This window comes from Natator depressus, chromosome 18 (genome assembly GCF_965152275.1).
Source record: "Natator depressus isolate rNatDep1 chromosome 18, rNatDep2.hap1, whole genome shotgun sequence".
Lineage (NCBI taxonomy): Eukaryota > Metazoa > Chordata > Testudines > Cheloniidae > Natator > Natator depressus.
Genome location: NC_134251.1, coordinates 12,178,660 through 12,204,166, shown reverse-complemented (window position 1 = coordinate 12,204,166; position 25,507 = coordinate 12,178,660). Strand labels below are relative to the sequence as shown.

The 25,507-nt window shown below is 51.4% G+C and overlaps 1 protein-coding gene across 2 annotated transcripts in view; it reads right to left on the bottom strand.

Moving 5' to 3' along the window:
• Positions 1-25,507, bottom strand: part of CASZ1 (castor zinc finger 1) — a 263,964-nt gene that overhangs the window by 200,088 nt on the left and 38,369 nt on the right. For both annotated transcript variants that reach the window (XM_074975271.1, XM_074975272.1), the window contains exon 2: positions 20,835-20,975. The gene's annotated coding sequence lies outside the window, so the exon portion shown is untranslated. The remainder of the gene's footprint in view (positions 1-20,834; positions 20,976-25,507) is intronic.

Here is a 25,507-nt window from a genome sequence, read left to right as displayed (position 1 = left end):
CAGCTGGAGAGAGGCTGTGGGGAATGGGTAAGCAGGCAGCCCAGCCTCTGGCAGCACACAAGGCACCCCGCGCTGAGAGGCAGAGGAGACAACAGGGAAATCTCTTAGGCCTCTGACCCAACAAGAAGAGGAGACGGAGAAGCTAGAGAATAAATCACTTACGAGGGACATGTATTCTCCCTTCCCCGGTGATGGGGAACCGCCTGAGAAGGGCACCTGCCAAGAAAGCCTTGAGCCCAAGGGAAAGGCCAGCAGCATTACAGTGGGAGAGCACCCGGAGAAGGCTCTGACTGTGCGTAGGGATGGCACCTCAGGTCAGCTGGGTAGCAAGCAACTCAGAAGCAGCTTTGTGCTGCAGAGATTACAGGGAGGCCAGCTATCCCCTGACCCCAGCCAAACTGCTAAAAGATGATGACTGCCTTGCTTCAGTGTCGCATCCCTCCAATGAATCAACACATCCTTACCTCTGAGTACCATACCCTGAGGGGGGGAATATTATGGTGGGGGTGGGGGGAGGAAGAACTGAGAGAAAACAACAGCAACAGGAACAGAGTTGAGCCATTTAAATTATTCATATGCCAGATGGATTCTTTTCCTGCCCTTTTTTTTTTTTTGCTATAAAAATAAAAGGGGGGAGCAATGCTGTTTGGGGGGCGGAGGGAATAAGGAAAGAGAGAAAGGGACACCATGCCCATCCCTGCACCAAAAGACCATGAGGGAATGAGAGAGTTTTTCCACTCACTGGGGAACTCGCAAATAATTGGCCTTTTATTTCCTACACACACTGAGCGAGAGAAGAGAAGTAGAGAGTGCACAGAAAAGAGGGAAAGAAAGGGAATGAGGGATGATGAGAGAGAGACAGAGGGGGGGGGAAGAAGAGGGCTCTGACCTTCTGTGAAGGATATAAAAAATCCAGCAGCCTCAGGGGACACCCAACTATCTAGCATATTGCTGTTAAAATGTCTGCAAAATTTAATACACTTGGCATGCCATCTAATCAGTCCTTGGAAACCATGGTTTTTTCCTCCCTCCTGCACTCCAACCGTCTCAGACCTCCAGGTTTCGGGGCTGGGTATTTTTTTTTTTGCAGAGGACAGGAAGTTTGTGTGCACGTGTGGGGTTTTTGGTTTTTTTTAGAAGGTATCAATTTTGCTTCACAAAAAAAAAAGTTTTCACAGATTTCTCCATTTCAAAGAGCGATGCCTGATTGCATGGTGAGAGAGTATATGGTGCATAGTGGCCATGCACAGAGAAGTGTGTATGTGCAAGGATGTATTTGTCTAGAAAGCATGGGGGTGTGTGTGAAAGATGTGTGCAGTTGTGTGGGCACGTGTGTGTGTGTGTGTTCACATGTGTATTAGAGCAAATTTGTGCAGATGTGAGCCTGAGGGTTTGTGTCTATACCCACAAGTAAATGTATGTGCAGGCTGGGGCTGCACATTGCACGCTGCTTGTGTCTGCCCAGAGTGCTTGAGAGAGGGAGAGTATAGCGTCCGTCTGTCTGCCTGCTCCCAGGGGCATTTGCACGCAGTATCCTGTGGCCACGTGTGCAAACGCACAAAGGATGCGCGTGTGACAGTACTGCAGGGGGTGCTGGGGGAGGGAGTGAATTGAGCCCGGGGATGGGGAGGTGCTTGTGCAGTGACACTCCTTATTGAAATGGACAGCTGCCTGCAGTGCTGCACAGCCTTAAAGGAAACAGCTCTGGGGGGGGGGGGGGGAACGACACAACCACCCTCAGAACAACAAATACATCCAACATTTGTTATCTCCTGTGAGTGTCTGACAGGAGAGTTGGGCAGAAAGTTTCCAAGTCAAAGCAAGTGACAAGAACTCTGACCATTACCTGCCAGGGGGAGGGATGGGGGGGGGGGGAAGATGATCTCAGTGGAGGGGGCGGCACTAGTTCGGCCCTCTCAGCTAAGCCAATATAATCATGAAGCAGATCAGTGTGGGGTCGGGCCCAAGCGGGGACAGATAGTTCCAGCAGCCCTTGCTGGGTGTGAAGCTGTATGGCCTGGGTCACTCCAGGAATGCATCCCTGCCAGCCAAAGTCCTGCTCCAGGAGCTGCCAATCTAGAGTACACACAGGCCATCTCAGCCCTGGGCAGCAGTTACAGGACACTAAATTCATGCGGGCCAGGATGGGAGGAATAGACTCCATGGTTCTGCGTGAACAGGGCAGGAGAGGGGAAAGCCCTCTGGAAATGTGCCAGGGAAAGGACAGAGATGCCAAGCGAGGAGGAAGCTGAGCCCAGCCATTCCCTGCTCTGGGGAGCACAGCTGGGACAGTCAGCCAGTCAGCTCTGCCCCTCACATTATCCCCAGCTCCAGGGGCCCCCCATCAGGGCAAGACAGTGGATAGGACCAACCCTTTTTGAGGTCTCTTTAACCGTGGGGTCACCTGGGCTCCCTGGCCCACTGAAAACCATGCAGAGTCCTAATGAGGGTAAATTGTCTTCTGGGTCTGCCTTTCCTTTCCAGGAGGATCGGGTGTGGAGCAAGGGGAGAGAAGAGGTCAGGGCAAGGGGAGAAGGACTTAAGGAGATGGGTGAGAGGAAGAGGAGGGAGTGCAGGGGAACACAAGAAGAGGGGGCATAAGTGGTGCAGGTAGAGGGGACGGGTGGGCACGAGGGGAGTGAGGAGGTAGGGAAGAGGAGAGCAAGACACAAGTTAAAAGGGAAAAGATCAAAAAGTTTGGAGCTGAGGATCCCGCCCAGCTCCACCAAAACCTGGTATAGTGCAAGAGTTAGTTGCTGAGGAACTAAATAAGAAAACCCACAGGCTGCAAACCAGAGTCTTTAATTAGCCAAAAACCAAAGCAGTTATAGGAAAATGAGAGCACAAGAGTGGATCTCAGGGGAGGATCTAGGATTCCCACCCCCCTTTCTCCCTGCCGCCCTCATCACTTACCAGCCCAGGATGAGGTCAGCGTTAACTGCCCATGTGGCATCGGATTTGGGAAGAGGGGGCACTTGCCGTCTGGTGGGTACAGATTGTCACCGACAACCACAGTGGAATCCAGATTCAAGCCAGCCACCTGGCAGGGTTCAGGATCCCCCCTCCCCCCCACCCCCAACTATCAAAAGGGAAGAATCTCACCCTCATTTTTGCTGGGAGTCGTCTCTGGGGCAAGGAAAAGGAATTCTACCCTTGGGCTCCTCCCCAAAAAAGAGGGAGTGGAAAAGGAGGGGTTAGAAATTGCCTTTAATCCACCTAAGGATCATCCAGCCAAAGAGTCTAATTTACCCACTTCTACAAAATTCCATCAGCAAATCCAGAGCTCTCCCTAATCCTGACCCAGGCTGGCAGCTGTCTGCACAGCAATCATGTTCCAGAGCCCCTGGGTCATCCACCAGCCATGTGTTCTGTTGCTTTGGGCGGGGGAGAAAAGTCCCTGTGTGCACAACCTCCTATGCCATCCCAGCCCCTCCCCACACAGAGTTCTCATCTTGCCTCTGGGAAGCCCAGCTCTTTGGAAAAGAAAGCAAAGGGGCACCTGGGCTGGGTTTGGATTCTCCCCTCCTTTTCCCCATCCCTCCCAAAGAGGTCCTAAAGACACACGCACACTGAGTGGAACACTCACACGCCCAGACACCCAAACCACAGAGACAAATACATACAGCGCTGCGGTCTGGGTGACTGACTCCTCCCTGGGATTTGGCTATGGGGCCCGGCCAAGCTACCCTCTGTAAGGGGCTCTCTCTAGAACATTTGCAGGTTTTCAATCCACCATCTAGTCTGATCTCTGGGATAGCACAGGCCAGAGAATGGCGCCCAGGGATTGCTGCGTCCAGCTCAACAACTTGTGGCTGAATTTCCAGCTGGATTCACCCTCCCAGGACCACCTTCCCCAGCCTAGCCCTCCTCATGAAGCCAACATAGTAGGGGATTCACAGACACTCGTTAAGACCGCCTTACGAGCAGCCTGACAGGAAACCTGCAAGGGCTGACTGGGATTGTCACCAGGTTGGTTTATTAAGTCCCCAAAGAAGATGTGGTTCAAGGATCGCGCTGGCTTCCCCCAGAACCGAGTCGGCTCCTTCTCCTTTCCCTGTGGAAGCCCTGGGGGCTAGAGCGACAAGCCAGGCTTGGACAAGGAAGGCCGTGGCAGAGAAGGGACACAGCAATGAGACCTATGCTGGGATGCAGGTTTGCGGGAGGGGGAGAGTGGTAAACACACACATTTTGTGCAGCGAGAGAGGGAAGGGGGATATTTCAGGAGGCTATAAATTCACATTTCTAATTACTTCCTTGCATTTTTCAGCACTCCTCAGTGGAGTTTGATTAAAATTCCTTTTGAGGAATGAAGCTCTGTTACAGAGAGAGGGTCACAATGGTCTCAGCACCATCAAGAGGGGATGTTCTTCTAAAAGATCTGCTCTAGGAATCGTTTTGGGGATGTTCAATGGCCTGCGCTCTACAAGAGGTCAGACTAGACAATCTATGAACGTATGAAAGCACAATGGAACACGCAGCTCCTGGGCACGCAGAAGAGCTGGGGGAGGCGGGGAGGGGAGGGGTTGGACACAAGAGACATTTTTGGGATTCTGTTTCGGATCAGCCCCCATGGGTCACAAAGAAAACTCACTATAGCTCCCAGGAGAACCCAGCCTTCCAGAGTAATATGGCTGGGATGGGAGTGAGGGAACTCCTCTTCTTTACACTGCCAGGGTGTGAAGTGGGACATTGACACGAAGCTGACTCCAGACAACGTCCTCAGGGATTTCATTGCGGACTGACCAAGCGATGCTCCTCAGGATAAGAGAAGCCTGAAGACTTCCTGTGAAACAAGCCTCAGCAGAAACATGGCAGGGAGCAGAAGCTTTCCACAAGAGCAGGGACTAGCCTCCTCCAGAGGGAGAGGACATCCAGCAGTGTGGAATCAAGCCACCATCCAAAGCTCCCAGTACTTCAGGGTTTTGGTAAAAAGCCACTGAGACACAGAGAACCATGCAGACAAAGGGAGAAAGCAGCTTGATGGTGGGATGCAAGACCTCACCTGGTTAAAAAAAATCATCACCTCAGAGCTTGAAGGTAACGGGGATCAATGTGCAACCCATGATCCTTCAGCATGTGTGAGGGGAATAACTCAGTTGAGGGAGTGGGAGCAAGGGTAAAAAAAAACAAACCATATTTTACCGCTCTCTGCCAAGTCTTTAGGAGACTTGGCATCGTCCCTAGAGAAGCAACAATTCAGGCCTCTCTCATGATGGCCTCCATTCAGGGCGAGGTTGGGAGGGTGGCCTCCTTTTGGTAGGACTGAGTTTCGGGGATTCACTCAGGGCTATTTCCAGGGACTCCTTCAGGGTGTGTGTCTCCAAAGCCTGTCCTTAGAAGCCCCCCACAGTGCAGCTATCACACACTCAGAGGCACTTCTGCTTCTCTCAATCCCACTCTCCACCGTTGAACCTCTTGCATGGAGCTGGGCAACTCTCCCACAGGCTTCTGGGTCCCCTCCACATAGGGACACCTCTTCCAGCCATGCAGAACCAGAACGTTCTCACAGTTTCGTGCCGAGTACATTGGCCTCAGTCTTCCCCACATGGCTCTTTCCAATGACCTGACGTGGCAGCCAGTGTGGGCGTAAGTCCATGTCCTCTCATGACCCAGAAGGAAGAATCCCTCTGCCTCTGCATTCCATGCAGGAGCAGGGACTGCAGGACTGGCTTGGGGAAGCTGTGCTGTTTCTTTGTTTACCCTCGATGCTGTGGCAAGAGCGAGACAGAAGAGATGCTGCTGAATGCCAGCCTCCGATTTCCCTGCACGGCTCTGGGGAAATCATGATTATCTTGATGCCTGTTTTCTCCCCCTTCACTCCCCACTGCTTTGAAATATCTGTGAGTCTCCGTGCTCATAAGAGTGAAGGAAAGATCATGCTGGGATAAGCAAGCTTCTTCCCCTACACAGTTCTGCCAATGCACCTCAGTCCGGAGCCTCAGCCTCCCCTGCTATTCCAGCCATTGGCTCCCCATCCCGCTCTGCCAAAGCCCCTCAAACCTGACATTACTATCTCAGTCCTAGACTCTCAGATCAGTTGTGTCAAACTAGGGGGATTGGTGGCGGGGATTTGAAGGAAGCCACCAAACCATCTTTACTCATGACTCAAAGAGGATTGAATCCCAGGACCAAATGTGTTTTGCTGCCATCACATACGCGGGGGGCGGGGGGGGGGGGGCAGAGAGTTCCAATTCTACCACCAGGGAGTCCCCAGCCTCCAGGGTCCATGCTCCCCTCAAGCGTTCAGGCCTCCAACCCTGGCTGGGCTCCAGGTGTCTGTATAAAGTTTCTCTCAACACAAAAGGAAGAAACTTTTTCTTTTACAGTCACCCTATCCCCCTCGTGATCCCCATCAATTCCTGTCTCTGTCACAGTCTGTATTCCAGGGAGCTGGAATATGCAGTAAGAGACTGGTCCCTATCAGTACACCCAGGTGCACGCAGCCCCTGCCCCCCGATCCGTGGCTCTGCTGACCAACAGACACACGGCGCACACACACAAATCTGTGCCCTAGCCACAGTGACACGCAAACACACACTGCAAACCGCCCCTTCTAGTTAATTAACTCTCCATTTTGTACTAGACACAGACAGATGGTTATGCAGGAAAGACCATCCTGCAGCCCCTTGGGGCCACATCTCTTCTCACTCTCTTTCCCTTCCAGACTGCAGTCTCTTTGCAGCCCCTCTCCCCCAGCCCCAATTGCAGAGTCTGCAGGTTGGAAAGGAAGGGAGAGAACACCAAAGAGACTCTGGCTGAACCCTGATTAGGAAGTTCAAGGCAATTGCTGTGGTCTGGAGCCAGAATATGAATATAGAAGATGACACCAAATCCTGCACCGGTTACAGTCTGGGTCCCACTGTCTCTCCCTCCAACCTCTGCCACTTTCAGGAAAGGTCCAGGCAGGGAGGGAGCCTAGGTCCATGGCAGAGACTGCTCATCCCTCTAAAACCAAGAACCTTGGTGGATACAAGCCAACAGGTGGCTAAAACCAGGGAGTCCGCACATCTTCTGGATATGAAGGTCCTGTGCATGGTCGCATCGCATGCGAGACTATGACTGCGTGATGCATGTCAGGAGCCCGTCAGCATGCACAAGTGTCTGCATGTGTTGTCTGTGAGAAAGAATGAGTTGTGTGCCAGATCATACACGTAGTGCATGTGCAAGGCTGGGCACATGGGGAGCGTGGCACGAGTGTGCAAGCTGGATGAGACTGCATTGAGTCCAAGCAAGTGAGAGAATGCCTTTGTGTGCTGGGTGAGTGACAGGAAGTGGGCATGGGGTGGAATAAGGGACAGTAAAAGGTGTCATGTAGCACACGAGATGCCGGTGTGTCATGCGCCTTTGTGAGCGAGCATGCAAGAGCACTCCCATGTGTGTCTGTGGTGTGCGTGTGAGCAGGCCTGTGTTGTGGGCATGGGGATGAGTGTGTACAAAGGTATTGTGCTTGAAGAGAAGAGACCAAGCTAGGAGAAGTGGCTCGAGGGGCTGGGGGAGCCAAACTCCAAAGTTATCCAAGTTTCTAAGGAAATAAATATATTGCTGGAAGGAGGAAACAGAAGAGCAGTAAAGGAGCCTTTGTATTTGGGGGGAAGTGGAGTCATTTAGCAGAATGAAGGAGTGGGGGGAGGGAAACAAAAACAAAAAATAATAATTAACTGATTGACAACCTGACCGGAAAAGCCACATTTCTAAAATTCTTAATCCCCAGAATAAACATGCGTGGAGAAGGGAGGACAGGGCCGGCTGTTTTCAGAGCTCGCTGCAGCGAGCCGGAGAGTTCTTATGGGCAGCGGGGAAGGAGCAGTGCAAAATCAAACAGAGATGTGCGCCTTGGTCTTAAATTTCACTAGATTTTTGCTTTCATGCTCCCTGTTCCACTGCTGTTTGCAGAGTCTACAGCCCATCCTGATAGAGGAGCTATGAGATATTGAAATGATATTTGAAAGATACTCACCCATCCACCCCCGCCCCCATTCCCAATCAGCTGTCTTAGTGTGGGACAAGCTGTGCTCTACTGTACTGGTCCCAAGCTTGATTTACCTGCCCCCTCTCACATGCTCCTATCTCCCCCAAACAGTCTTTTAATCTCTTCCAGAATGGCAGGGGTTAAACAGCTGGCTTGAGTTGTAAGAGAGGCGTTTAAGGAAGGGATTGAATTTGTGCGCGGTGCAGCCGGCTCCCTGTTTATTAATAAGCTATTTATCACTGGTGTTGCTTTTAATACCATTTTGGCTTAATGTCGTTAATGAAATATAAATACCCACACTAATGATGTTGGTCAGGAGGCGGCGTGGGCAATTGGCAGCTTCGCAGAAGGGAGGCCAAACCGCGGCTGTGTGTGTAAGAGGTGGTGGCGGCGCGACTGCCAGCCCAGCCTCTAGAAAAGCCTTCCCATACGCTCCCACCACAAGACACTGCCTCAATACGGTGGGATGAGCAGCTGGAGGGGGGACGTGAAGCAGGGAGGTCCCACTGACTTTAGCTTGGACATGGTACTCAGCCCCCTGCTGCAGCCATGGAGGATGCTCAGACCCCAGCAACTTAAGTGCACGCTTGGGGGAAGTCAGCAAAGCCATCTCCATCTGTGCCATGGAAGGAACAATCTTCAGACTCAATGCATGAGCCCTGCAGGATGGCTCCCCCTGGCACCAAGGCACCTTCAGCGCTGGACAGCCACTAAGCTACCTACCACTCATCTCCCAGGCTGGCAAAGGGAGCCTCAAACTGGGCTCACATCTCCACTGGGATTCTGTAAGACAGGTGGGGTTTGTTAGAACTTCTTAGGCCCACAGGTGCCTTCAGAGATGGGGTGCCACTTACAACTAGAGCTGCTAGGGCGGCACGATCCGACACCTAACTCAGACCAGGATGGGATGCCTGGCCAGCCCTGCAGGAGCAATGCTGAGAGCTGGGCCTTTGGCAAGGACTCCAAGCCTTCTCCTGGGTCCCCCGCGGAGAAGAGGGGCTTTTCACTGTCTGATCCAGGTTCAGTGCCCTCCTGCACTAGCTTATGTCTGTCACCATCATGAGGGGAAGAGACTTCGGGTCCCCTTGGAAAGGCTTAGGAAAATGCCACCCTGTATTATTATTTGCATCAACAGAGCCAACTGACCTGGCCACCATGCCAACAGTGAGAGAGAGCCCCTGCCTCAAACAGCTTACAAGACCAGACAAAAGATCGGGAGGGGAAACTGAGGCAGAAAGCGGCAACGTGACTTGCCCATGAAGCAGTCAGAGCTGGGAATAGACCCCAGGTCTCTTGATTCCCAGGCTACTGCCTCATCCATTAGGTCAGGCTGCATCTCAGCCTGGGTTGTTCTCCTAACAGCTGCAATAAAAGACATGATCAAACAGGCCCTTCTGAACCCTCAGTAAATCCCAGACCTCTCCAAGTCCCAGGAGCAACATGAAGCTGGAGGGGGTTCAGAACTAGGTAGCTGCCTGAATGACTTTCAGATCCTTCAAGGGGTGAGCTTATGAGAAAGCGCTAAGTGTTGCTTCTCCATCTTCATAGCGCTTTTCAGACATTAACTACCTGATCCTCAGCCACCCCTGCTCCAGGTGGACCCACACTGTTATCCTCATTATACAGATGGGGAAAGCAGAGAGCTCGAGGGCCTCATCTGCAGAGGTGCTGAGCACCTACAGCTCCCAACTGACGTCAGCAGGCATTAGGGGGTGCCCAGCCCCCCTGAAAATCAAGTCTGAAGTGACTAGCCCAATGCCACAGAGAGTCAGTGTCGGAACCAGGATCAGCACTCAGGTGCCCCTGATCCCAGCCAAGTGGGGTTAATCAGCAGAAGGGGAAGCCTCACAAAAAGCAGGTGGGTTTCACACTTGGAGATCTGTAGGATCTGCACAATGACAGGTGTGTAATGAACCAGTGCAGCTGCATGACCTGATTGGTCGAACCTTCTCCCCCACCCTCTGATGTCACACACCCTATGCTGAAGCGGAGATTGGAAGCTCTTCAGGGCGGGAACCAGAGCTTTTGTCTGCACAGCACAGGCAAAGGAACACCACCGGACCAGGGGCTCTCAACATTTTCCATATCAAGACCCTTCTCCCACTTAGCAATATGGGAGGGGTAGGGGGAGCTGTGAGGTCCAATGCTCCCAGCATTGTGCCACCCCTGTGCAGTAGGGACAGACTAGGCAGTCCGGTGAGCAGTCAATCCTCTGGTGGCTGTGCATCTCCCCTGCTGGGAGCTGGCATGGATATCCATGGAAGAAACGGCCACAGAGAGGAGAAACATAGGAGCTGGCAGGTCACCAGCAGCATTGCTGGAATAGTAGCCTATTAGCTAAGGAAGGTTAGAACCTATTATCATGGGGTGGGGGTGCTGCTCAGGCAGAATGAGCCATCCTGTCATCCACAACCCCCTTACATGCCACATGGGCTTTAGTGGCTTCCTGCAGCACCCCAACTTCAATGATCACCTCAACCAAAGGGGGTAGGGAGGCCTGGGCTCCCCTCTCTGCCCCTGCTCCAGGGGAAAAGGGGAGGGAAGAGGGGGATTTGCTGCTCATAAAAGCCGAGCGCTCGCTCACTTGCACGCATTAAACTTGGGACAGAGCAGGTGTCACTTCTTTTGCCACTACCTCCTTCCTCTCTCCCCACTAGCCAGACCCAGCAGGGAGGAAGATGAAACTGGGCTGCAACTGGGAATACTCCCAGCCTGTTGTCAGCCCCCATTACGAGCAGCGTAATAAATTAATGCTGCTCCTTTAAGACGTTATCTTTTAATTTGGTGCTCCCCCCTCCCCAACTGATTTATTAGTTTACATCTCATAAATCACAACCCTTCGCATCCCCTTCACCCTCCCAGATGCCATAAATCCCCATCAGGGCCTCGTCACCCTGCTGCGAGCGGTGCAGTCCTCTGCTCCCCCCCCCACCCGCCCCAGTCACCTCTCAGTCCCCAGGGAGCGCGGGGCTCATTTGCCGGGGGTTTGGCCTAGCTCGTCTCAGCAGCTAATCCCTTGGGTGGCTCCTGTCAGATTATTAATTAGCTAAAGCGGATCGGCCCTGGAACAACATGCGGTCGGACTTCAGATAAAACAGGACAGCAGAAGCTTGGCATGTGGCTGTTTAAAGTGATAACATCCCTTTTCCTCTCTTGCCTTCTCAAAGGGGGAGGTGTGAAGCTTTCACAGCTGCTTGCATTCCCCCCCACACACCCTGGCAGAGGATGAAGGGGTGCACGGCATGAATGAGCGTGAGCACGCATGTCAATGGACATGTGAAAGTGTGATTCACTTGCAGAGGTGGAGAGACGAATGGCAAGTGTCATTTCTCCCTTCACAGTTGAACATTTTCATTTCTTCCAGCAGTCTGAAAGTCTTCAGAACCCCATGTGATCTGAGGGCATGTGGCATTGGGCTGGGGGCACGTGGCACTGGGGGCACTCACTCTCTTCTCCCCCACTGACCCTCCTTACTGTCCCTCTCCAGCAAAAGTTTGATTTACACGTGAGAAGTGAGGAGCACAATTAAGAGGAAATACAGTCTAGTGGTTAGGGCAGACCACTGTGAGAAAGGAGACCTGGGTTCTGTTCCCAACTATCCATGAACATGTCACTCCCCACTTCAATGTGCCTCAGTTTCCCCATCTATAAAACGGGCGTCTTAGGCCAGAGAAAGCCATTCCTCCTGTTTAGCATGTACCCCTTCCCCAAACAGACTGACCCCCACAGCCATTAGTGTCCTAGGACCAGCAGTCGTGCTGAGAGGGGCCTTTGTTGTGCTACAAATTGGAAATTGTGTCAGCTAGAAAGCCTTTGCACAACTGCTGCTGGGGACTGGCTCTCCCAGGTTGGATTGCTTTGACTCAAACCGGTGAGGTTGAAATATCAAGTCACAACAGCGCTAAACTTCATTACCAGCTCTTACCACAGATTACTTAATAAAAAACCAGGCTGCTCTAATTGCCTTTCCCCAGTAACACTTCTGGAGGAGAAAACACTGATTAATTTGAAGAGGCACATTCTCCACCCCTCCAACTCAGGCCTATGAACAAAACCCCCTTCCCACACCCCTTGTCCAGAGGGGCAGCCAGCAGAGAGCAGCAAATCCACAGGGCTCCAGCAAAGAAAAGAACAGAGGGACTTAGAGGAACAGATGGGAGCAATGAAGTGAGGCAAACAAGGGAAAGAAAAATCTCATTTGGTTTCCAGTGAGCCCATAAAGAGTGGCTCAGGGGAACAAATAGCAGGAGCCAGGGGAGGACACGGGAAGGTTAAAACAGGGGAGCCATAAGTTGATGGGTTTGACCACATAGCATAGTATACTGTGCGGACAGCCTAGACAGCAAGACAGCGCCCATGGGCCACTGGGAGTTGGCACCAGCAAGCGGGGCCCAGTGGCAGGGATCCTGCCACCCCACACGGGAAGGGGCTTCAGAAACTTTCCTGGAGGGAAGCTTGACAACATCCATCCACTCGCTTTCCCTCCTGGGTCATTTTCATCTCTCCTCAGGGCTGAGCATGGAGGAGTTGGGAGAGGCTGAGGCAGCTCTGCAAACGCCTGGGTTTTCAGAATGATGGCCAAAAGGTAGTGGCTCAACGGTTCCAAGTTCGGGCCTGGATCAGAACCTTCCCTGTGTCTCAGGGTGTTTGGACCTAGGGTGCTTGTTCAGGCCCATCCCTGGGTCTAGTAATTCCATGGAAAAGAACCTAAGGCAGCCCTTTCCCCAGACTAGGTCTCCCCCTCCCCTGCCCCCCATGGGCAGGAGTGCTGTGGGGTCAGCGCCCTCAGCCCCAGTGCAAAGGGAAGGAAGCACTTCTCATCACTCAGTGGCTGCCTCCTAGTAGTAGTAGCACTGACAGTCCCCTCCCCAGGGAACCCCTGCAAGGCCTCTTGGCAGGGAGAGTGGGGGTTCAGCCAGGAAGTCTCCTGTTTAGGGGGAAAGGGAGAGGACAGTCAGGCCTCAGGCAATGGCCCCTTACCTTCCTAATGCACACATGGTCACGTGCATAAACGAGGTTATGGTCAAGCCACATCCATTTGGGGAGGGGCAAAGGAGGTCATTACTGCTACAGAAGAGGATGCCAGAAGAGCTGTTCCTACACCCCAACTTTTCACCCTGTTGGGACCCAAACACAGCATCTCCCTGCTCTACCGTCAACCACTGCAAGGGCCTGGGATGCTCAGCTACCAATTCATCAAAGACATCAGAGCTGGCAAAGGCCCTTACGAAGCCTGGCCAGGAGAGGGTTTTCCCCCGCAGTCTATGCTCTACACCACTCCATTCAGTTCGAAATGGCCCCAGGTAAAGATAAACCTGGACCAAACCATTCCCCAACTTTAAGGCTCTCACTAGTCCCAAGGAAAGAGGCTTCTACCGCGTCCTCGGGGAGTCCATTCGCCAAGCCAGCCGAACTTACTGGCATGACATTCAGTTGCCAACTCCCAGGAGTCTCACAATGGTTACTGTTATTCTTAAAACCCCAGCTCCCCAGTGGCAGCTGATTACCTGAGACCCTCGGTTTTCATTTTGTAAAAAGGTACATTCCCAGCCCTCGTGCTTGTAGGGAAAAGCCTAAAAATGTGACCCATGTGCACCCTACAGGCACAGAGACCAGAGCGTGAATAAAAAGAATCCCAAATTTATTATTTCTTGACATCTCTTGATTTTTAAGCCAATCTCATGATTGTGGGGGCCCAACTTGTGATTTTTGAACTCTTGGTGTTAGCAATACTGTTTGCTCACCTTACTTCTGACCTCTCCCCATTTCTCTGGGATTTAAAGCGATAGGACACGCAATAATCAATTCAACAAGAATCACAACAAATAGGGTGGGTCAGACTTTCAGTTTGGATAGTGCAAACTGGCACAGCACCATTGCATAAAAAAGATTTACGCTGTCTGATGACCTGGCATATTTTTAAAGTTACTTTAACTAGTAAGCCAGTGGAACTAACTCCCCCTCCCGCACAAAAAAAGAAGAACAAACCCCCTAGAATTAAAATGTAAAGTTAGTAGACAAAGATAGTATGTCAAAAACAGCTTTAGCATGTTCAACCTAACTAGTAAGATAAGCCCCACCTCCAATGCCGTCCCGCAGATTGGATGCCTATGGTTGGAGCCTTAGCGCTGGAATGTACCCCACAGAGGAATGCATCAGAAGGGGTCACGTTTACTTTACTTTATTTGCTCATTTTTTAAATTTTTGGTTTTATCAATAGATTCCTTGGAACCACATTTTTTTACAGTGTTATGTCTGGAAATTCATTTGCATACTTAGCACTGATTGGTCCAAATGCCTTTCAAACCCTTTTTTTCTGGCAAACTCCAGAAGGTCAGTGGCTTTGGACTGTGTTCTAGCCAATCAGATCATGCTATGCAAATGAGCTGAGGTATAACCCTGCTGTATAGTATACCCTGCTGATGGCTTTTGGATCCGTCTGATTGCCCTAGACCAGAGATGAAAGTGAGCCTAAAGTTAGCAAGACCCTGTACTGCAGACTACAAGGCTTTTATTAAGCTTTGCTTCTAGTTATTCTTCTAATAAAGGTGCAGTAAACTGTTAGCACACGTGGCTGTTTATTACAGCAGAAAGCACTAGCCTTGGATTTATTAAGATCAGAGAGGAAGCACAATCTGGTGGCTAAAAGATCTCAGTTCTCCTCCCAACTCTGCTACTGACTCATTATTAGCATAAAATCAGGTTTGTTACATCACTAATGTTTAAGTAAATCATAGAATATCAGGGTTGGAAGGGACCTAAGGAGGTCATCTAGTCCAACCCCCTGCTCAAAGCAGAACCAGTCCCCAATTTTTGCCCTGGATCCCTAAATGGCCCCCTCAAGGATTGAACTCACAACCCTGGGTTTAGCAGGCCAATGCTCAAACCACTGAGCTATCTCTCCCCCCACCCCCTTGAAATGAATGATTGTTGGTAGATTAAGTAGGTCTTGACTCCATCTTGCAGAAGCCATGATAGCTATTTTCTAGCTTTTAATTTAGGAGGACAGTATCAATAGAACCCCTTTGACTTCATTGGTTCTACTTTCTTAGACTTCCAGGTGAACCTCACTAAGAAATATTCAGCACAGAACATTTTGTGGGTGAGGCAGAAATTGAACCTGGATTTCTGGGTATGGTAGGTAAATGCTTAAACCACAAGGCCATCCTTCATTCCGTGGTAAATAAACTAACACTCATCACACTGTTTATTTTGCAAGCCCTCAGTGCACAAAACACACAATTAATGTTCATAGATTACATGTATGTGGGAAGGAAAGATTCTGCAGTTGGAGATAAAAGTTCCTGAACAAGGTTTCCCTAAAGGTAGCAGGGGTGAAATCCTACCCCACTGAAGTCAATGGGAATTTTGCTATGGACTTCACTAGGGTCAGGATTTCACACCAGCTCTCTGAGTGCAGGCCAGAGTGGTTAAGGTGAAGGATGAGGAGTCAAGATGTTGTGGACTCTGGTCTTAATGGGTGTGTCTACACTGCAATAAAAAACCCGCAGCACAGAGACTCAGAGCCCGGGTCAGCTGAATTGGGCTCGTGGGGGTTGGTCTGCAGGGCTAAAAACAGCAGAGTAGACGTTCAGGCTTGGGCTGGAGCCCGGGCTCTGAGGCCCTGTGAGGACCTGCATGTGCAGGTGCACGTTGGTGCTCCCACTGGGTTCTAGCAGACCTACTCCCACCTAACAGCTCTCTGCACTCAGGGATGGAGGAGCAGCTCTTACAGCCCACCTATTTACTGCCTGCAAAGCCCTTTTCCAGTAAAACCTTTTCCCATGGGGCAGTGGGCTCCCCATCAGGCAGGAGACAGTCCAGTGATGCAGCTGGCTGCATGTGTGATGCCAACGGGCTGGTTGGAACAGCAGGCAGGTTTAAAGGGAGTTGGCCTGTGCTTATCATGGGGTTCACTCCATAATCGCTCTGTGCCACTTGAGAGGTGGCTGTCCCCTCTCCCCACCCTGGGATCAGTCCCCTCCTCTGAATACCTCTGAGCCCCTCTGATCCGCTTAGGTCGCCAATAAGGGCCAGATCCTCAAAGTGACACCAAGCACCTACATCTCTCAGTATCATTGGGAATAAGGGGTGCCAAGGACCTCTCAGTTTTGGGCTCCAGTCCTGCTCCGAGACCAGACGTGGCAGGACTAGCTATCAGGCCTGCTGAACGCACTATCTTCTTTCCCCTCCTTTGACTTCCCCCCATTCAGCCTTCCACAGCCGCCAACCAAACATCTGATCGAAGGCCTGGGGGAGGGAGTTAGAACTGTCCAGTCTGGTTATGAGTGAAGGTCATTGATCTAGTGCAGACCAGGGATGCGGAAAGCAGGGGAGGGAGGAAAAAACCCTCCGAGAGCGAGCACGTGCGAGCACAGTGAAAGGCAGTGGAAGTGGCTTTAACACGGTTTCACACTCTGAGACCCAACGGCTGTTGTCAACCCGTCCTTCATGCTCACATCTTGTCACACTAGAGGTCAGGTCTCCCAAGCGTTCCTGGAGAGCTGAGCCAGTCCATATGGCAGACAATATGTTAACAATATGGATCTGCTGCTCGTCAGGGCCTCAGCAGATGGATGTGACAACCCTGCTCTTATCCCAGACACACTTTTAACATCCTCTCTTTCCACTGCTTTGCCATACCGGAAGGGTTCTGTTGGGTCCAGCCGGGCCAGGCGTCAGAGCACCCACTCAAGCAAAGCTTGGCCTGCTTTGTTCAGAAGGGGGCCAGAGCTCAGACCAATCCAGAATAGCCCGCCCAGGAGCCAGGCTAAATCTTTGGTCCAATCAGAGCTTGCTTTAAAGGGCATGATGAGTCTGATTAGCCTGGTACCTAGTGTGATCAACAGGGCTGGTACGCTGGGATCACACCACTTCATTCTGGGAGTGAGGCACTAAGATACAAACCAATTCGCTTGTGAGGGTTCTACTGCTCCCAATATTGGCAGGGCCACTGCAGCCTAGCTGGGTATGTCATAGCATGTTACCAGTAAAGACGGAACATCATAGCTTGTTACTGGTGGGTCCTGGTTATTATAACAAGTCAGTACATTACAGCAGATACCGGATAGCCCCAGTAGGGAGGTTATAGCATGTTGTTAGTAGATACTGTACACTTGAGTCAATAGACATGTTACAGTGTTTACCTGGAGGCACTGTCCAGACTGGGAAAATTTCACTGATCCCCGGCAAGTAATGTGTATATATATATTTCAAATGGGCAAATCAACCATCATTCAGAGTCCCGGCTGGCAAAAGCAGGGGAGTCGATTTCATACCCAGGCTGGTAAATTTCCACAATGATTTTGCCAGACAACCTTTACATTCCCAGCCAGCTCAGAATCTGGGGCGGGTCCTGTGAAGAGCTGTGAAAGGTCCATTGTGGTGGGTCAGGGTCTGACCTTATCATAGGCAGAGCTCCCATTAGATTTCATTGGGAGGAGGGTGTTCAGTGGCCCCCGCTGCCCCAGTAAAGGGGAGCTGTCAACTTGGCTTAAGCCCCACATTTAGGTGTCACTTGGGGTGGTGACGGGGTTGTTGGTGTTTCCATTAGTTTTTTGTGTGTTTATCTGAACATTCCTTCCCATTGCTGGAAACCCAAACTGCAGTAGTTGTGCGGGCAGAACTCCCCCATGTGCTCTAGGGCTTGACAGCCTGAAACTGAGCATAAACAGAAAGTGAAACAGACCAGCTATAGCCAGGGGCTGAGGGATGGATGCCAGGGAGTCAACAAGCAGCCTCTGTAGTCCAAAGTAAACTGAGCTTGCTTTGAAAATGGGAGGAATAAAATGTGCTCTGGGGCTGAGGCTTGGAACAAGGGGGTTTCCAGTCCAGAGCGAGAGGGATCACAAACCCACATTTCTGAAAGGCTAACAGGCAGCTCCTTTCACTCCAGAGACTCTAATAACTCTGGGGGAACAATGGAAAACTGCAATGGGTTGGCACAGCCAAGGTGGATGCCCTTGGGGCCCGCTCCAAAGGAAACTGGAGTCAATAGAAAGACTTGTATTGTCTTCAATGAGCTTTGGATCCAGCCCTTGGAAAACAGCACCTGAAGGGCAATCAGTGCTGTGCAAAGTGTCCAGCAGGAAAAGACAAAGCTGAGAAGAGGCTGCTGATCTGAAAGAACCCCGACCAAGGGCCAAAGGACTTTCCTGCTACACCAGCCTCCTCCTCTTGGAGTCAGTGCTCACCTCTGGCTGCAGAATTTGACCTGGAGCCTTGGAAGCTGCTTCCTCAGATGAGCTGTCCTGTGCTGCTGGGTCTGGATTTTGGCAGAAGCAAAGGTCTCTCTCTCCTACACACACTCAGCCCTTTATACAGTTTCTAGCCCATTCCCTTCCTGCTCTGGGTCTGTGCCATCTCTGGGATGGTCTATACCTAGATGGAGCCCATGTGCGCTCATGCTACCAGGTGCTCACATGTGTATCATCTTCACTCTTCTCCAACTATCCTAAAAGATGATCCTCAGAGGCACCATACAGACCTCTGCCAGACTGTGATGCCCTGTAGCTGTCATTATATGCCAGGTCCTTCCAATTTGCCATGCCCCTTAAGTTTACCTGCAGCTCCTGCAGGACGAGCTGTGCTTGTTAATACAGAGCCTAATCCTGGATAATTATTTCCCATTGTCACGTGATCATTTCCGATTTCCCTCTCCCCTCTGACAGGATGTGTCTGTTCACCAGTTACAGAGCAGAGACCACTGAGTAGCCTGCACTCAGCTCTCACCGGGGTGGGGGAAACACACATGGCTGGGGCCCCACGGAGCTTGTGCATTTGTGGAGCCAGACACCGGGATGCATGGCTGGAGATTCAGCTGCCACAACCAAGTCCCAGTATTTGCATCTGATTTGGGAAGCCCACAAGGTTCCCTTATCCCAATGCCCCACCTAACACCTCTACTCCTTCAGCCCTGACAGCAGCAGAGCCTGGAAATCTCGCCAACAGGCCGGGGCCTTGAGTGGCAAGACTTGTTGATTCTTGGACTCAAGGGGTTGCCATGGCTCTAACCGGGTGCACAGATGCTAGTGCTTGGAACCTTCTCCCCAGGGATAAAGCCTGGAGAACCCTCTAGCTAAACCGCTCAAAATCAGCCACATGGAATCAGCCATGCCAGGCACTGGGCAAGTTTTAGTGCCGGAACAGTGGGGAGGCACCGATGCAAAAAAAGAACACTGATGCATCAACCTCCTGACCGGCAGCATCTTTGTCCTAACAGGTCTAGCTCAGGTGCTCATCACTGGAGCAGCTGAGCACCTGACATTCAGCACCCCTGGGAGGTAGGGAAGCATTGCTACTGCTATTTAAAAATAGTAACGCCAGTGAAACAGAGGCATGGAGAACATAAATAACTCTCCCTCCCTCCCCCCCACGCTGCACAGGAAATCTGCATCAGAGCTCGGGCTTGAACGCTGATCCCCCAAGGTCCAGGCTAGTGTCTCAATCTCAAGACCATCCTTCCTCATGCTGTGCCAGGCCAGTGGCACCCTCTTGGCCCTTCCGCTGCACCCTCCCCTCCCCAACTCTTCTGTCCTACAGCCTCCTCTGACTCACAGCAGCCCTGGATACTGGCAGAGCAGTATTTCATTGGGGGCCTACAAGGAACGTGACCTGGGGTCACCAGAGTGATGTAACGATGCATAAATCCACTGAGCCCCTCTAAGACTGAGCATCATTCAGATGTTTTTCACTATTCTCCCCTCTCAGTGCTGCCACTAGGGTGGCAACAACTCAGGGACGTAAACTCTGGCAAAATCATCCCCACAGAGTAGCCACTACCCACATCTCCTCCCATCAGCAGCAAACCCAATGTGGCAGCCCCTTCCACTTCCCTTCTGAGTCCTGGCCATCATCAGAGAGACAAGTATTATCTCACTGCCAGTGGCAGGTGCTGCATATGTCCTCTCCTGGGCCACACTGCACCAGTCCTCTTTTAGGGAAATGCTTGAAGGACACCACTGTTTGCACCACTTGGCACAGCCCAAAGTACCTCTGGTGCTATCCCATGGGCCCTTTGACAGATTGCCAGGCCAATGGATCACCAGCACCACATAAAACACTACTGTGTTTGGCCATAGCAGAGCAGCTGCATCCGGATCCAGCAGTGAAGAGGTTAAAGTGGTTTTTAAACAGGCAGAGTCCCACCCTCACAGTCCACCCGACCCCCGAACTTTTTGTTGGTGTTACAGACTCTGGAGCTTCCCAGCAGACCTTCCCAAGCTGGTGTGCCTAGTTACATCCAAGGCTGCCTCATGCCCTAGCTGTTCAGACAGAGGAACTGCTTCCAGCCCAGCCAGGCAGATCCCCCAGCCAAGAGCCAATGCTGGACACACAGGAGAAAGACTTCAGAGTCTGACAGGTGAAAATCAGCAGCCGTTGATTTAAACCATGTGTAAGAACCACGGAATCAAACATCATGACCTGCTCTCTTCTAACCCCCACTGAGGGAATCCATCATCTAGAACCCCCTATCCAGGAGATACCCCACCCTATCAGCAACAGCCCTGGTACCTAACACAGGAGCGGTTCAAAATGACCTGTCCCTGTCTGAAGTGCCATCAAACCTTCCATCTTGTGCACAGATGGGCTGCATCATCAGGGATGCATCGTACCCTCAGCACTGGGGATGCTGCAGTCCTGCCTGTAAACCACTCCAAAGCAAACCCCTGCCATGATGAATCCATGACCCACAAACAGACTCCACCACTCCTGCTCCTTAACTTAAATACAGTCTCTCCACACCAAAAATGCACCCCAGGGGCTCTAGCAAAGCCCAGAGAGATTCAAAAGTCACCCAGAGCCCACCCAGATTCTGGTCATAGCTCAAACCAAGAGGAATAGATTACAGAAGGGGAGCCAGTACCTTGCATCCACAAGTCACTGGGCTCGAAGTCCATTCCAACCTACACAGCCGGGATGGGATTCAGGAGCTTTTTCCCGGAGGTCCTTGATGGACACAGCGCGAGTCTGATGAGTTCCCTTCACTTGGTGAAGTCTCTTTGCCCTGAGGAAGGGAAATGAACAGTGTATTATTTATCCAGCTGCTGCATAACACACGCCCAATCAGTGCCCTGACTGGGTACGACTGGCAACCCGCAGAACACAGCACTCGCTCAGCCACAACCACCCAGCTGGGGGAGAAGTAACAGACCTGGCCAGCCCTAGCACGGCACAGCCATCTTGTGAGACAACCAATAAGAAGCCAAGTTACAGACCCTTTACATGATCACCAGTTGGGTGCTGAGCCCCAGATCTCCTACAGCCATGAGACCATCCCACTCCAGGGAAGAGCTGGGCGCCGACCAGGTGCAAAGATACAGACCCTACTACCATGCCACATGCTGAGAAGGGCTTCCCCTGTAACCTCCTCAGCTGCATTTGCTGCCCCCATAACGTAGCAGTTCCACCCCCGTAAACTTACGGGCCGTTCGTTATTACTTGTACTGCAGAAGCATGGCTTTACTGTACTGGGTGCTATACATCCACACAGTGACAGAGAGCCCCCAGCCCCGCAGAGCCTGCAATCTAGCCAGAAAAGAAAGTGCAGTAGAACCTCAGAGTTGCAAATGTCTCGGGAATGGAGGTTTGTAACTCTGAAATGTTCATAACTCTGAACAAAATGTCATGGTTGTTCTTTCAAAAGTTTACAGCTGAACATTGACTTACTACAGCTTTAAAACTTTACTATGCAGAAGAAAAATGCTGCTTTTAACCAGTTTAATTTAAATGAAAGCACAGAAAGTTTCCTTACCTTGTTAAATCTTTTTTTTAAACTTTCCTTTTTTCTTCTTTTTTTAAAAGTAGTTATGTTTAACACAGTACTATATTTGCTTTTTTTTTTTTTTTTTGGGGGGGGGGGGGTGTCTCTACTGCTGCCAGATTGTGTTCTTCTGTTTCCAAATGAAGTGTGTGCTTGACCGGTCAGTTCATAACTCTAGTGTTCGTAACTCTGAGGTTCTACTGTATCATTATTTGCAGTTCACGGGGGAGGAACCGAGGCACACAGAGATTAAACGACCTGTCCAAGGTCACAGAGTGACTCTGTGGCAGAGCCTGGAACAGACACCAGATCTCTCAAGTCCCAGTCCACTATCTTTTCTCAACTCTAGCTTCTCTTGGATCTATTACTCCACCTCTGCTACATTTCTTGCCCTCCTCCCTCACATGCCAGGACCATAACCACGTAAGCCAATCACAATCCGTATTCTTCTTTAGAGGGAACAAAATAATTGAACAAACTTTTACGTTCTTTACCAAAACAAATCGAAACAAAAAAAAAGTCCCTGCCACAATATTTGATTGGAGCATCAGGGCTGATCTGGGAGGTGGGATTTCTAGGCTGGAGGGTTTTTTATTTCCATCAGATAAAAATAAAATCAGCAAAACAAAGGGGGGTTGTTGAGATCAATTTGTGATAGGTGCCGGGCCAAAGAAAATGGAGCCAAAGAAGTCAGAACCCTGCAACCAGCAACCTTTGTGTCAATTTAAGCAAATATTGTGGCGTTTCCATGGCAATCCCTGTTTTGAATATCCACTACACTCATTTTTTAAAAGGGCTTTTCCTGTTTGCTTTTCAACTTCCAAACCTGTAAATATTTTCAGCCTTAGCACATACCAAGCCCCCACCCCTGAAACCAGAGATGCTCACAGCTGGGACACAGAGTCCCCTCTTTGTGATGACCCAAAGTTGTGAAAATTCCCACCCAAGTGCTGTATTAAAGCAACATTTGGTGCCTGGCTCCCAAACCACTGATGCTGGCAGTTTCAGCTCTGGGGCTAGACCTCTGTCTTGCTCTCTGCGTCACGCCCGGCTGTTCGCAGCAGCAGGTACAGGAGCCTGTTTATTTTCTTTGACAAAAACTGATGAGTGAAACCAGTCCTCACACACATGGGGTGCTGAAAGCGCTGTGCTGAGCCAAGCATAGTGCCAGCAAGCATCCTCCACCCAGTACAGCTCACACAGGACCTGCAGCCTCCTCCACTAACCCTACTGTACAGAACTCTGTCCCTAAAGAGCCTCACCACTGCACCCCAGTTGTAACCTGCAGCACCCCTGCTATTCCAGGGCCTAGCCTGAGCAGAAGCTGTCAATCACACTGAATCATGCCACATGGCAGCATGCACAAGGGGAACTAGGAAGAGACCAAACTTCACCCTCTCGTAAGGATTTGAACTCACATCTCCCAAAAAAAAAAAAAAAAAAGCTGAGTGCAGGTTTGCACATATTCAAGACCTAATTCTGGGCTCCTTGTCTCCAGGAGCACACACAGCCTTGTCACTCACTGACAAAGGGTCCCCTGGACAAGAGCAGTATCACTTGTCAGATCTAAGCACACGGACCCTGCCCACAATGCAGAGTACCAGGCACATCTGGGAAGGAATGCCTCACTCAGCAGGACCGCAGGTGCCTAATACTGCATGAAAATGCCCACAGCAACCCTGCCACAGATACCCAGTCCAGCCCGGGGACACCCATTCAGAGACACCCAAGTCCTGATGCTCCACTCCTGCTCTGAGATTCCAGCCCCTCCCAGCACTGTGGCAGTGAGCTGGTTAATTACAAGCTTCCTGGCTGCAATGGAGTCGTGCCAGGCCCCAAGTGTTAGTTTAGCGTAATTTTTGGGAAGTCAATTTCCTCTGAGGTTTTTTTTTTTCCTTTTTGTTTTATTTTTTAAAAGGTATTTTTTAAATGGAAACATTAGCATGTTCTGATGAGAGTGAGGACAGGGGCCTTTCGCCCGCCAGGCTGCAGCGGCGCCAACACACTTTCTAGACACCATAGTACGTGCCCACGAGAACCCCGGGGAAAAACAAAAGGTGACGTCAAAGCTACGATGGGGATGGCTCCTAAGGCCACCCACTAAAGGGAGCGGCCACTTAGCCCAGTTGCACCCATGTCACTCCACGGTCCCGACAGCTCATTCAAGATCCTAGGGATGAGCCTGAGTGTCCTGGCCAGACTCCAACTCAGGTAACCCTAAAGCCCTGCAACTGGATATTTTATCCCTTCTTCATTCCCTGTCATGAACAGCTGTGCAGGGCAACTGTTAAACAGCTGCCAAGTCACACCTCAGAAGTGGCTGCATTTCAGAGGTGGCTGAAGTGAAGTCTATAGTCTAGAGTGCTTTGGGATCCCTGCCACCTGGATGCCACAGTAATGGTGACCAGCCCTTTATAAACATTTAGCAGGAAAAGGAATACAGGGCCTGTAGGATTGTGATTGATCGTCATTGGATCCTGCGAGCAGTGCTGGGCAGGGAGAATGCAATGGGCTGCCCTGTGGGAAGCCCGGCTTGCAGCAACGGAAGTATCTGCTTTGCGCTGCCAAGCAGGGAAGCCAGCTGATTGATGCGCCTGGCCCAGCAGACACTCAGAGTACAAGCAAGGCAGGAGGCCTGGTCCCTGAGGCAGGGACAGGGTGTGGGGTGCATGGGAAATCAGGACCCCTCCTCTGGTCAGATACAGAACAGGACTGAGCGGGTCCAAAAGGTGAGCCCCCACCAGGCAGCTCCGCTCAGACAGAGAGCTGGCAGCCCAGTGCTGCGGACATACTGTGAGGCTAAGGAGGGTGACCCACTCCATGCAATGCCAGCCAAGTCCAACACATGAGCTGTTGTGCAGGCCAGGTAGTTGCCCTCCAGATCAGACTTAGGCTTCCTACCAGGGAAAGCTTCCAGTCCTCATGGAGCTGCCCAGTAGGGCGAGAGGGGAGCCACAGAGACCAGAGCTGACACAGGGTCTGTGATACAGGATCATCCCGTCTCCACCTGCTGAAAGAGGTTCAGCTCAGCTCAACACCAGTTAGGATGGTCTTGTCGTTAAGATGTCGGCCCAGGGCTTAGGACACCTATGCTCTCAGTGACCTTGGGCAAGTCACTTCACCTCCCTGGGCCCCTCCATGCCACGGCACTGACCGCAAACCACCTCCCCACAGGTTGCAAGGCTAAAAGCGTTTGTAAAGCCCGTCAGGCCCCCCGGGTGAAAGGGGCCATGGAAGTGAAGGGCATCCTCTCTCTGATCATTGGCAGTAGTCTCTCTCCTTCTATGATCACGCAGCTGGGGATGGGTTAACCCCTTCTGTTGGGTTGAGGCTAAAAATGCTACCACAGGCCTGCCCCAGTTAGGGGCTGCCTAGGGTACTGGTATCCCACACAGCACAGACAACTGAGTATATCAGTAAGGTTTCAAGCACACACACAAATGCGCCAGACACAGGGGTCAGAGAACACCTTGTGCGACACATGAGCAGGCCACACTGAAAAGCGAGAGGGCAAGGCTTGTCCGTGTCATCCTTTGGTCCACCTCTGAATAAAGCCCACCTGGACGACCCAGCCAGGAGCTGCCTGTGTGTCTATGGGCACAGGGAGAGGTACCAAGCAGTGTAAGCTGCTCATGAGTAATGTGGAACTGCTTGGAGGGGAGAGTGGTGCTAGAGGCCGACCACAGAGCTGTACACGCTCCACTCGCCCCACAGCCCCAAGAATGTAGAGTCCCCTCGAGGGAGCTCTGCAGGCTTGGAGAAGCACTAGCCTCTCC